This window comes from Eschrichtius robustus, chromosome 12, assembly GCF_028021215.1.
Source record: "Eschrichtius robustus isolate mEscRob2 chromosome 12, mEscRob2.pri, whole genome shotgun sequence".
NCBI lineage: Eukaryota > Metazoa > Chordata > Mammalia > Artiodactyla > Eschrichtiidae > Eschrichtius > Eschrichtius robustus.
In genome coordinates this window covers 929974-941293 of record NC_090835.1, presented here as the reverse complement: position 1 = coordinate 941293, position 11320 = coordinate 929974, and positions in this window count along the sequence as shown.

Sequence of the window (11320 nt, the reverse complement as noted above, 5' to 3'; positions counted from 1 at the left end):
CACATGGCTCAAGCAGAGCCAATCGGAGTCAAGGCATGTCAGACCTGAGGGTTTTGCTGGGCCGTGGGGAAAAAGACCCCTTCCCTCCGCTGGGCAGGCGGTGCTTAGGTTGCTAGCATGCAAGCCTGAAGCTGCCGGGGGCGTCTCCGCCCCCAAGAGGGGAGAGCCTGCGTGAGAGTGAAGCCAACACAGAGCAAAGTGTAGCTTAGAAGTGGCAAGAGTGAGATTCCTGGCAGTGTTCCTGGATCCAGCTGTGCCTGAAGCCCCAAGGCTGTTCTGGTACATGAGCCAATAGATGTTCTGGCACATGAGCCAATGCCTCTCACAATCAGGAGAGCCCTCCGTAGATACAAAAGGAGTGGCAGCAATGGGCTGAGAGGGTGGCAGGCGCCAGGTCACAGAGTCCTAAATGCCTTACTGGGCAACTCAAACTTGCAGGTGGTGGGAACCCTTGATGATAAGCAGAGAACTGATATGATCAGTCCAGGCTCCTGAAAGACCCTCTGAGGAATTATCTGGTCCAGTGTCGGTAGTGCCCTGGTTGAGAAATGCTGATTTAACCTGCCTAGGGGTTTCACATGTAGCAAATGAGATTACAGGACATACTGCCTGAATGTCTACTTACACTAAAAAAGCATTTATTGTTTACCTGAAATTCAGATTTAAGTGAGAATCCTGTATTTATCTGGCAGCCCTAACCCACCTCCCACTGATGGGAGACGTGGGTTGTTCCCGTCCTTCCTATTACACACAGGGTACGAACAGTGAAAGTTGTTGCATATCTCATTTCGTTCGTGTGCAAGGATGCCTATAGGATGAGTTCCTCAAAGTGGAATTATTGGGTCAACGATGGAATTTGTAATTTTGATGGATTCTGCCCGTTTCCTTTCATTAGGGTGGCGTCACTTTACACTCCCACCAGTGATGTGCGAGGGTGCTTGTTTCCCCACAGCTTTGCCAACAGAGTGTATTACCAAACTTTGGGATTTTTGCCATATTGGTTGGTGGGAAATGTGACTACAAAACTTGCAAAGCGTTGTGAGCAAATTCAGGTGGAAGATGCAAATAAGGAAAATTTGCCAGATTCAGCCCCTGACAAACCAGTTTGCTGTTTCCACTGTATGCCTGTTGTGTCCAACACTCTCTACAGCTGTGTGAAGTGAAACTTCCAGCCCAGAGAGGTTAAGTAACCTGCCCAAGGTCACACAGCTGGTGAGGGGTGGAGCAAGTCTATGATCTTCCAACCATGGTCATGCTGAGGTGGACCAGGACGGGCGTGGCAAGCTCATCCTCTCCTCCCAAGTCTCTCCTGAAGCTCCCTCTTGTCGCATGTTTGATCACCCATCCACTTGTCTTGGGCCACTTGTCTGATGCATATGGCGTTAGCAGCAGCTCTGGCCCAAGAGGGAGTGCAGAGGGCCTTGTTGAAGGCTGGACAGTCTTGTTTGACTCAGCTAATTGGTTAAATGGATTTTTCTACATGTGCAGCATTGAGCTTTCTGCTTCGATAAGACATAATATTAATTTTAATTAAATCTCTGAAGGCCTGGCCAAATTTTCCATTTTCCGAGCCATGTCCCTTGATCACGGAGCTTATATTGCCTTGAGACAAGATCGCTGGGAGGAGCCACCCTCCCTCTGCCTCTGCCTCCTGCTCTGAGTGCAGGGAAACGGACGGGGCCGGGGCCGTCAGGATGGAAGCGGGAGGAACTCAGGAATGCAGGCCCTACTGTGTGCCAGGCACTGCGCTTGGGACTTTCCACACGTTGTTTAATCCAAGAACACAACGGACGTTTCCATCCCTGTTTCAGAGCTGTAAACACTGGATCAGAAAATCAAGACATTTGTCGAGGATTTCAAAGCTGCTGAGGTCATGCTGATGACGTCTGAGGTTTTGGGACCCCTCGTACCCACTCCTGCCGTCTGGTGACATCACTTTGATGTTCCCGTAGGGACCGCCCTGCCCCCCTCAGTACAATTCTGGCTGAGCTGACCGAGCCCTGACCGTTCAGGGCACTTTATCCCTCAGCCACAGAGACTGGATTAGGAAGGGCGTGGGACCCACACCTGCCCCCAAGGTTTGATTCTGGGCCTTTGATTGCAAGAGCTGGGAAAACATCGCTCTTCCTACTGAGTCTGGAACTGGCAGAGCTGCCACACGGAGAGACGCCGGCACTGGGAAACTGGAGCCAAGGGGTGGAGCAGCCGGGAGAAGACGGACACGATGCACGGGGTGGTCTGGAGGGAGACCCCCTTGCCCCTCGGAGTTATTTAAACCTCCTGTTCCCCCTCCCCGTCCCCCCCATCCCACGTCACAGAAACCACTGTGAGTCAAACACAGAGCGGATTGCACTCCAGCTCCAGCTGGAAGAGGTGGCGCACCATGAAAAAGACCCTTCTGGTCAGAGGACCATCTCAGATCTGGCTTCCTGCCTGCCCGGCTCTGACCTGTCTCCCTGAGGTGGCCCAGCTCCTCGTGCCCTCTGACCACCTGTGGGGCCCTGGCCGCCTCTTCGGCCCTTCAGCTGCTGTTCTGGCCCTTGGTTCCGGACGCCCTGGGGCCCCGGCCTCTCACCCGGGGGGCTGGAGTGCACTCTGGTGTTGAGCCCAGACCCACGGCTAGGGGAGGGTCCAGCTGCCCAGAGACCTCAACGGTGAGGCAAGATCCAACCCCACGCAGGGTGTGTGAACACACACACACACACACACGTCCCCTATGCAGCCATTTGTGCGGTAGCTGCGGGGAGGGGTCTGGGGGTCACACTCAGAAACATGCGGTAACGGATTGCTCGGGGGGGGGGGGTTGTCTTTGCTGGCAGAATATCTTCCTGAATAACCTGAGTTTTCTTAAAATGAGCAAATTGGAAAAATATGTATTCATCATTTTCTTGTTTAAAAATTAACTGTAAATGGAACACATGAACGATTGCAAAAAAAATTATAAAAAATTTCAAGCAAAATATAATCAATACTCCCCAGGGAGAATGGGAGCACTCATTTTCCCACAGCCTTTCCAATTCCAGATACCATCAACTCTTAAAATTTTTACCAATCTAATGGGCAAAACCTGAAATTAGATTTTTTATTTAACCTGTAGTTTCTTGATTAGTGAGACTGAGCTGCTTTTCACTTGTTTATGGGTGTTTGTTTGCCTCTGTGTGTGAATTTCCTGCTTACATTCTTTGCCATTGTTTCCACTGAGTTGTTTGTCTTTTGCTTATTATGTCAGGGGCTCTTTATCTTTGTGAATATTAGTGCTTTTCCTGCAATAAATGCTGTTAAGTGTCCTCTCCCGGGCTGTCAATTGTGTTTGAAATCTGTTTATGGTGTCGTTTCCCATACAGACCTTTCTGTTGTATGTGCTCAAAAGGGCTCCTTTATGGCGCCTTGGTCTTCGGTTTTACTTAGAAAGACTTTCCCCTCCCCCCCAAGTTCAGAAGTTTATGCCACATTTCTTCCCTTGTGCTTTTATAGATTCTTTATGTTCAGAATTTTGATCTCCCTGAAATTTATCGTTGTGTGGCTGTGAAATGGATTGCCCATTTTACTGTGTCCAAGATTCCCGTTTCTTCACCAGACTCTTTCTGAACTTTCTGTGCCGTTTCATCGCTACTGCTGTTGCTATCATTACTATTATTAATTTGGGGGCTATTCTTGTGCCCTCCACACGAGGCTGAGGAATCAGTTTGTCAAGCTCTTCAGAAAAACTCTGTTGGGTTTTTGATTGCTGTTACATTGAATTAATTTATTGGTGACTATGTTTATTTACTGGACACCAGAAGTAAGACATTCAGTCAATTATTGCTCCTCATTTCATGGCCTACTAACATCATCCACGCCATGCCTACTTCTTATTTTATATTAATTATTTTTGCCTTTTCCCCCTGATCCCCACACCTATATAAACCCCTACTGATTTGTTAGATACGTGTCTTTGGATAGTTATTGATCCTTATAAAATATTTAGTATTGTTTTGTATCAAAGTATCAATAGTATAGATTTTCCTAATCATCCTGATGTTTTAAGGTACGTCCGCGCAGCTGCCTGTCTATTAAGTTCCCCGCTTCTAGCAGCTGCGCAGTACTGTATTCTTCCGCAGCATCTATCCCAGTTTTCTTAGGCGGCCCCCTGGTGATGGGCCCCAAGGATGCTTCCAAGCCCTCAGATTCCACAGACACCGCTGGGGTCAGCCTCCTCACGTGGCCTCCTGTGGACGTCTGCGCACGTCTCTCGAGGCTCTGCGGCCAGCAGCGGCCTTGCTGCATCGCCTAACTTCCGCTGAGCGCCGTCTGACTGCTCTGCAGACTGGCTGTGCCCGCTTTTACTCCCAACCAGCGTCTGGGTCTTCCTGACTCCCTGAGTCTTTGCCAATGTGGATGTTTTCTGACCTGCTAATTTTTGCCTCTGTGGTGGGGTAAATGAATGTGCATTTTCTGATTACGAATGAAGTCAAGCGCCTCTCCACGTGTCCTTGACAGCGATTTGGCTTCCTCTGCAATGAGTTGTCCAATCATATCCTTTTGCAGTGAGATTGGTTATTTCGTGGTTAATTTGTAGGAGTTTTCCTTGCATATTCTTGGGTCTCAGCTATTCCTCAGCTGTCACTCGGCAGTATCTTTGACTGTGTGTCTTTATCGGGCAAAAGTGCTTGCTTGTGATGGGGGCGAATCCCTCGATGTCCTTACCTTATGATTTGTGTTTTATGTCTTGTTTAAGAACTCTTCATCCTTAGACCACAACTGTATTCTCTCACTTGCTCTCCCTGTTAGCTTTACAGCTCCATCTTCCGTACTGAGGTTCACCCTCGTAAATGATCAATTTGTATTTCACACATGAAGTTCCCCTGAGCCCATGGTCCAAGGTAGGGACTCAACTTTATTTTGCTACGTGTAACGAGCCCTTTCCCCACTGCTGTCCTCTCTCCTACACAGAGCAGAGGTGTTTGGCAGGCCTCCTGAACTGATTTCTGATCTGGAAGCAAATACATCTCACACGTTTGTGTATAAAGGGTGGTGGCCTGTGGGCCTGGGTGTACAGCTTTTATCAGGCTGAGGAAGTTCCCATCTAGTAATTCTTTTCTTGGAGTCCTTATCACGCATAAATAGGTATTGAACCTTAATAAATGCCACTTCTCTGTCTATTGAGATAACCATGTGACTTTCCCCTTAGGCTATTAAAGGGTGGCTTGCATCGATAGATTTTCTCGTGTTAAACCATCCTTTCATTCCTTGTATAAATACTATTAGTTATGTTATTGTCGTAAAGTGAATCGTTCATTGAGGTGTACCTTGCATACAGAAGAGAGACGGGATAGTAAGTGAGCACAATTCTTTTTTTTTTTTTTTTTTTTTTTTAAATTTTTTTATTTATTTATTTATTTTTAATTTATGGCTATGTTGGGTCTTCGTTTCTGTGCGAGGGCTTTCTCTAGTTGCGGCAAGTGGGAGCCACTCTTCATCGCTGTGCGCGGGCCTCTCACTATCGCGGCCTCTCTTGTTGCGGAGCACAGGCTCCAGACACGCAGGCTCAGTAATTGTGGCTCACGGGCCCAGCTGCTCCGCGGCATGTGGGATCTTCCCAGACCAGGGCTCGAACTCGCGTCCCCTGCGTTAGCAGGCAGATTCTCAACCACTGCGCCACCAGGGAAGCCCGTGAGCACAATTCTTGATCAAGAGACAGAACATGACCGTCTGCCCAGAAGACCACCCAAGAGTAACCATCCTTCTTTCCAGCACGACTGATGGCTTTGCCTGCTTGTAAATTGTATAGAAATGGAATCATAGGATAGACTAAAATATGTTTTTAAGTTAAATTAAAATACGTATTTAATTAAAATACGTTTTCAGATACACAGTTGGGTTTGATTAGCAAATACTAGATTTAGAATCTTTGCGTCTGCGTTTGTAGGTGACATGTCTCTGTGATTTTCTTTACTTGTCCTGACCCTTTCCAATTTTGGAACCAGTATTCTTCTCACTGTGTAAGATGACTAGGGCAGCTTTCTCTCTTTCCTTAGTTTTGGGAACAACTTGTCGATTATTGGGATCTTCTGTTCTTTGAAAGTTTGGTTGAACTCACTTGTGAAATGATTTTGGCCTGAAGTTTTTGGGAAAGTATGTATTTGATATCATTTTAGGTTCTTTAATGGTTATTGACCTATTTACATCTTCTATTTCTTCTTGCTCCGATGCTGGCATTTTATACTTTGCCAGAAATTTATCTATTTTGTCCAGGTTTTCAAATTTGTTAGACATACAGCTGTTCATAATCTTCACTTACTTGGAAATTTTTCTTATGTCTGTAGTCATTTTCTCTTTTTTGGTCTATATTTTATTTATTTGCAATTTTCTCCTCTTTTCAGAGATGTGAGAATTTTGAGAAGTTATCCTTTTGTTCCTGATTTTGCTTTATTACATTATTGTTAGAGACTGGTTCATATGATATTGATTTTTTTAAAATTTAGACAGGCTTCATTGGTGCTTTAATACATTGTTGATTTTGTGAATGTTCTGTATGTGCTCAGAAATCACACATTTTTCTCTTTATGGGGTGGAACGTTTCACATAGATTAGCTTATGCTTGTTGTTTGACCTATTCATGCTTGTGAGAGAGTTAAAATATTCAACCACAGTTTTGGAGTTATCTATATTTTTCCACAGTTCTTTCACTTGTTATACATTTTTGAGGCAGTATTTTAGGTGAACATATGCTCATTATTAGTATTATATAGTCTCAATCCATTGTTTTTTAGCAAAATAAAATGCCCTCTTTTGTCCCTTAGGAAGTTTTTGCCTTGGGTCCTCTTTTTTCCCCTTTCTGATATTAAAGTTCTGTGCTGACTTTCATTCCTTATTTGCCTCTTTCTATTGTCATCCCTTTTATTTCCATCTTTTTAAGTGTGTCTCTGGTATAATCCACGTTACTCGATTCTTTAAAAAAAAAAAATTCCTCTAAGACTCTGTGTCTTCTGTTTGGTGCCATTACCCTATTTATACTTAGTTTAATCCCAGTTACACTAGGATCTATTTCTCCCAAATTCCTTTTTGTTTTCTGTTTATCATATATCTTTTATTTTAAAAATTTTGCCATATTTCAACAGATAGACCATATTTTGTGCTGTTGGTTTGAAAGTTGGGCATTCTGTTTAAATATTTTAGTGCTTCCCCCAACATGTAGACTTTTACTCAGAAGTGTTTTTACCCAGTGCTGTACATTCTCGGTCAGAGCAGCTTATGCTTCCAGAGGGAATGAACTTGGCGGGGGCGGGGGCATCACGGGGGCCACCATCACGGGGAACTCGAGGACCAGCTCAGGTAAACAGGTGGCCGCCAGCAATTCCTTCTCTGCTGAACCTGTTGCTGTCCCTCGAAGCACCAGGGGTGGGGTCAGTTCCCTCCCTCTGAATCTGGGCTCCACCCTATTAATATTCTATTTAGATTTTTGGAAAATTCTTAACGTGTGATATGGGTTTACATAGCTCTATTTTTTATATATTCTCGCCTAGTTCTCTTAGAAAGAGGTGGAAAGGTTTCCACCTACCTCCATGCTCTTAAATTGGAAACATTTTTTTAACTTTCTTTTATGAACTACTGTTCAGTTAAAAGGTAAATCAAAAGGAAGATAAAAATTACTTAAAAACGAGCAATGAGGGCTTCCCTGGTGGCGCAGTGGTTGAGAGTCTGCCTGCCAATGCAGGGGACACGGGTTCGAGCCCTGGTCTGGGAAGATCCCACGTGCCACGGAGCAACTGGGCCCGTGAGCCACAATTACTGAGCCTGCGCTCCGCAACAAGGGAGGCCACGATGGTGAGAGGCCCGCGCACCGCGATGAAGAGTGGCCCCCGCTCGCCACAACTAGAGAAAGCCCTCGCACAGAAACGAAGACCCAACACACCCAAAAATAATAAAATAAATAAATTAAAAAAAAAAAAAAGAGCAATGAGAATATAATATGTCAAAATTTATGCCCTGTTGAGAATCAAAGCACATGTTTATCTTAGAACAAAAATGCATTTACTTGGAAACCAAAATGGCTTAAAGTCACTAAAAGTTAGCTGAGAGTTCCCCAAGACCACTTTAATTTTTTTTAACTCTAGGGATGAGCATATAAATATACATGTAAATTTAAAAAACGGGCCTGAAAAATACTTTCCAGACTACTCACAGAGATTAGTCCTAAATAGGAAAATGCAGTTGGAGAGAAAGGGAGTAATTACAAAGGGACACCTTTCTTTATGTTTGATTCTATAAACTTCTGTATTGATTGACTCTTTTACGGGGAGAATATATTTCTCTATTGCCTTTGCTTTGTAAAACCAATTTTTAAAAAAGTAAAAAGATCATGCCAAACACGTTTTCCAAACACAACGCAAATAAAGCTGGAAATTAACAAGCAGGTAACATCCCCAAATCTATCCACTTGGAAATTTAAAAACAAATGTAACGTGAATTAAACAATAAATCAAAACTGAATTACCAACTATTTAGAAATGAACAGTAATAAAGGCACTGCTTATAAAAACCCACAGGATACCGCCCAAGACGTGTGTACTTAGAGGCCAATGAATAGCTTTAAATGCGGTCATTAGAAAAGAGGAACATTGAAAAAATAAGGAAACTGAGCGCTTATTACCTCAATAAGCTGGAAATGAACATCAGAATAAATTTAAAGAAAGCAGACAGAAGAAATTAATGAAATAAAATAAAACAATAGTAGATCTGGGCTATAAAAATGAAAGATAATTCTTTGAAAAAAATTGATAAACTAGACAAAACTAGCAAGACTAATCAGGAAAGCATACCACTAACCATAAAAATGACGAAAGGGCGTTACAGATACACAGATATGTTAGGAAATTATAGGAAAATGCACATTTTTTTGCCAATAAATTTGACAATCTATAAGGTGAACAATTTTTAGGAAAAACCATGCACACACAAAATAGCAGACACTGCCAGCTGGCTCACACCCTCACCCCAGTCCTTCCAGCCGGCCTGTCTCCACTGCATGGGGAAAGCTGGAGACTGCGTTTCCACGCGCCCTTGAGCTGCGGGTGGGCGCGTGCCTGGACCTAGCCAGGACTCCAGGGCTGAAAGGCAGGGGTGGGAGCAGGTTCCTGCCAGAGACCAGCTCCTGTGGCAAAGGTGCTCGGTTGCCCTGGGTGCCTGGTGGCAGGTGGCGAGGGCCGTGGGGCTTCTGCGAGGAGGGTCTCTTAGAGGGGTTGGGAATTGCGCTGCACTCTTGTCTATGTCCCTCAGCCTCCCAGAAATTCCGGAAACTCTCCAAACCCTGTAAAATGCAGTTTTCTGCCTTGATTAGCCAGTTGTGGTCTATGACCAGGAACTCTGGCTAATGCACCAAAGTTGATTCAAGAAGAGGGAAGGGAAAAAAAAAAGGAAGAAGAAGAAAAGAAAAAAAGAAGGCATTGGGTCCAGATACCTTTATGGGGAAGTTCTCCCAAACCATTAAATCACAGATAAGTCCTATGCCGGAAATCCTGATTTGTGGGTTCACTCTCCCAGTTTTTATATGTTCTTAATGAATTCAAGCTACAGTCCAACTGCAGGCCAGTGCAGTGTATAAGGTGACCAAACAGGCTTCTGGACTGGATTTTGCTCGTGGGGGCTACAGTTTGCCCTTCTGAGGTGGTCCAGACCCTCACGGTCAAGATGAGAAAATGGGGCCCAGAGGCTGGGGAAGCCTCACTCGTTCATTCCCCGAGTCCTCCCTCGTGCTCAAGCTGTTCTAGGCCTGGAGCAAAACAGACCCCGCAGTCACAGAGATCTGGGGGCGCCCTCCTGGCCGAGCGATGGCCAGTGCAAAGGCCCTGAGGCAGGAGCATGCCTGTCATGCCTGGGAGGCTGCAGTCAGCACCCCGGGAAGAGGAGTCAGAGGAGTGATGTCAGACCTGAGGAAGGGACGGTGGGAGGGAGGCCGCCAGTGCCCAGATGAGGGGCTTGGGCCGGGGGGGGATGGTGGCTGGGGCATGGGGTGGGTCTCCCAGATGTGTAAAGGTAGGGCTGACAGCAGTTGTGGATGGGTTCCACGTCGGGGTCGGGGGGCAGAGGCGTCAAGGGTGGCGCCCCGGAGATGCAGGCCAGGCCCCGAGTGTCCTGGGAGGCCAGGCTTTCCCAGGCCAGGACGGGGTGTGTGTGTTGGGGCAGGGGGCGCCGGGCCACAGGGCTCAGGGCAGAAGGGGACAGTGTGTGGGGAGGGGGAGGTGACGGGTGGGTGGCAGAACTGGGAAGGTTTCTGGCCCTGATGATGCCGCTAACTGCATTTCTAAGCACATCTTTTTTTTTTTTTTTTTTTAATTCCCGTGATCGGAAGTGCAATTTTGCCGCTATTGAAATACAATGTGCCTTCTCTTTCTTGGTCTCTCTGCTTTAATTGTGAACCCCTGGCTCTGTGCCTCGGTGCTGGCCGGCTGGCAGATTCATAATTTCAGGCTGACACCATAGTAACCACTTAGCTTGATTCAAGGTTCCAGTGTCATCCCTGGCTACGCCTGGGTAGAACGGGGGGGACGGGGAGGGGGGCCTCTGAAGACGGCTCCCCGCAGCAACAGCAATTATCTCTTCCTCTCCAAGGAAAATGTGCACAGAAGGTTTGGCCTGGCCTCTGTGGTGACGGGTTGGTTTGGGGAAACGGGGTCTGCTTGTTACTTCTCCTCCCGGCCCCGGGCCCCCAGGTGGTGACAGGGGCAGTGGCAGCTGTGATGACAGAGGTGGGGCCGGCACTGCAGGGATAGCACTCGGCTTGGGGAGACGGGCTCCCGGCACGGCTGCCCGCCTGGCGCCGCACCCCAGCCCGGGGCCCCGCAGGCCGAGGCTCCCCACCGCTCAGCGGGGCCTGGGGTTGCCCTGCCTTCCAGCCCCTCCAGCGCGGGCTCATGTGGCCTCTGCAGGTGAGACGCTGAAGCCGCTGCCCTAAGCTGTGAGCCCAGCAGCTGCCGTCGCCCACCCTCCCGGCTGGCGCTGGGCCTGCCTCGGCCTCCCCGTCCCTCCTCCGGACACCCCGTGGGCTGTGCCCACCGCTGCCGCTGGACTGTGCTCCCTGGGCAGCCTGGGACGGACCGCGGCACCACCAGGCCTGTGATTCCCCCCCTGTCCGAGCCTCACTTTGCTCATGTGTGAGATGGCGACCAAGGCAGCCCCTCCTGGCAGGGGTGTGAGGGCCCAGGTCCCCAGGGGACTCCCAGGGCCTCTCTGGACAGCGCGGCCCCCCTGCTTCCCCCAGGGTACGCCTGGCGGGGGCGGGGGGGCTCCTCCGGGCACAGCGGGTCCAGGCAGGCGCTAACGTCAGCTTCTCCCCGCGGTT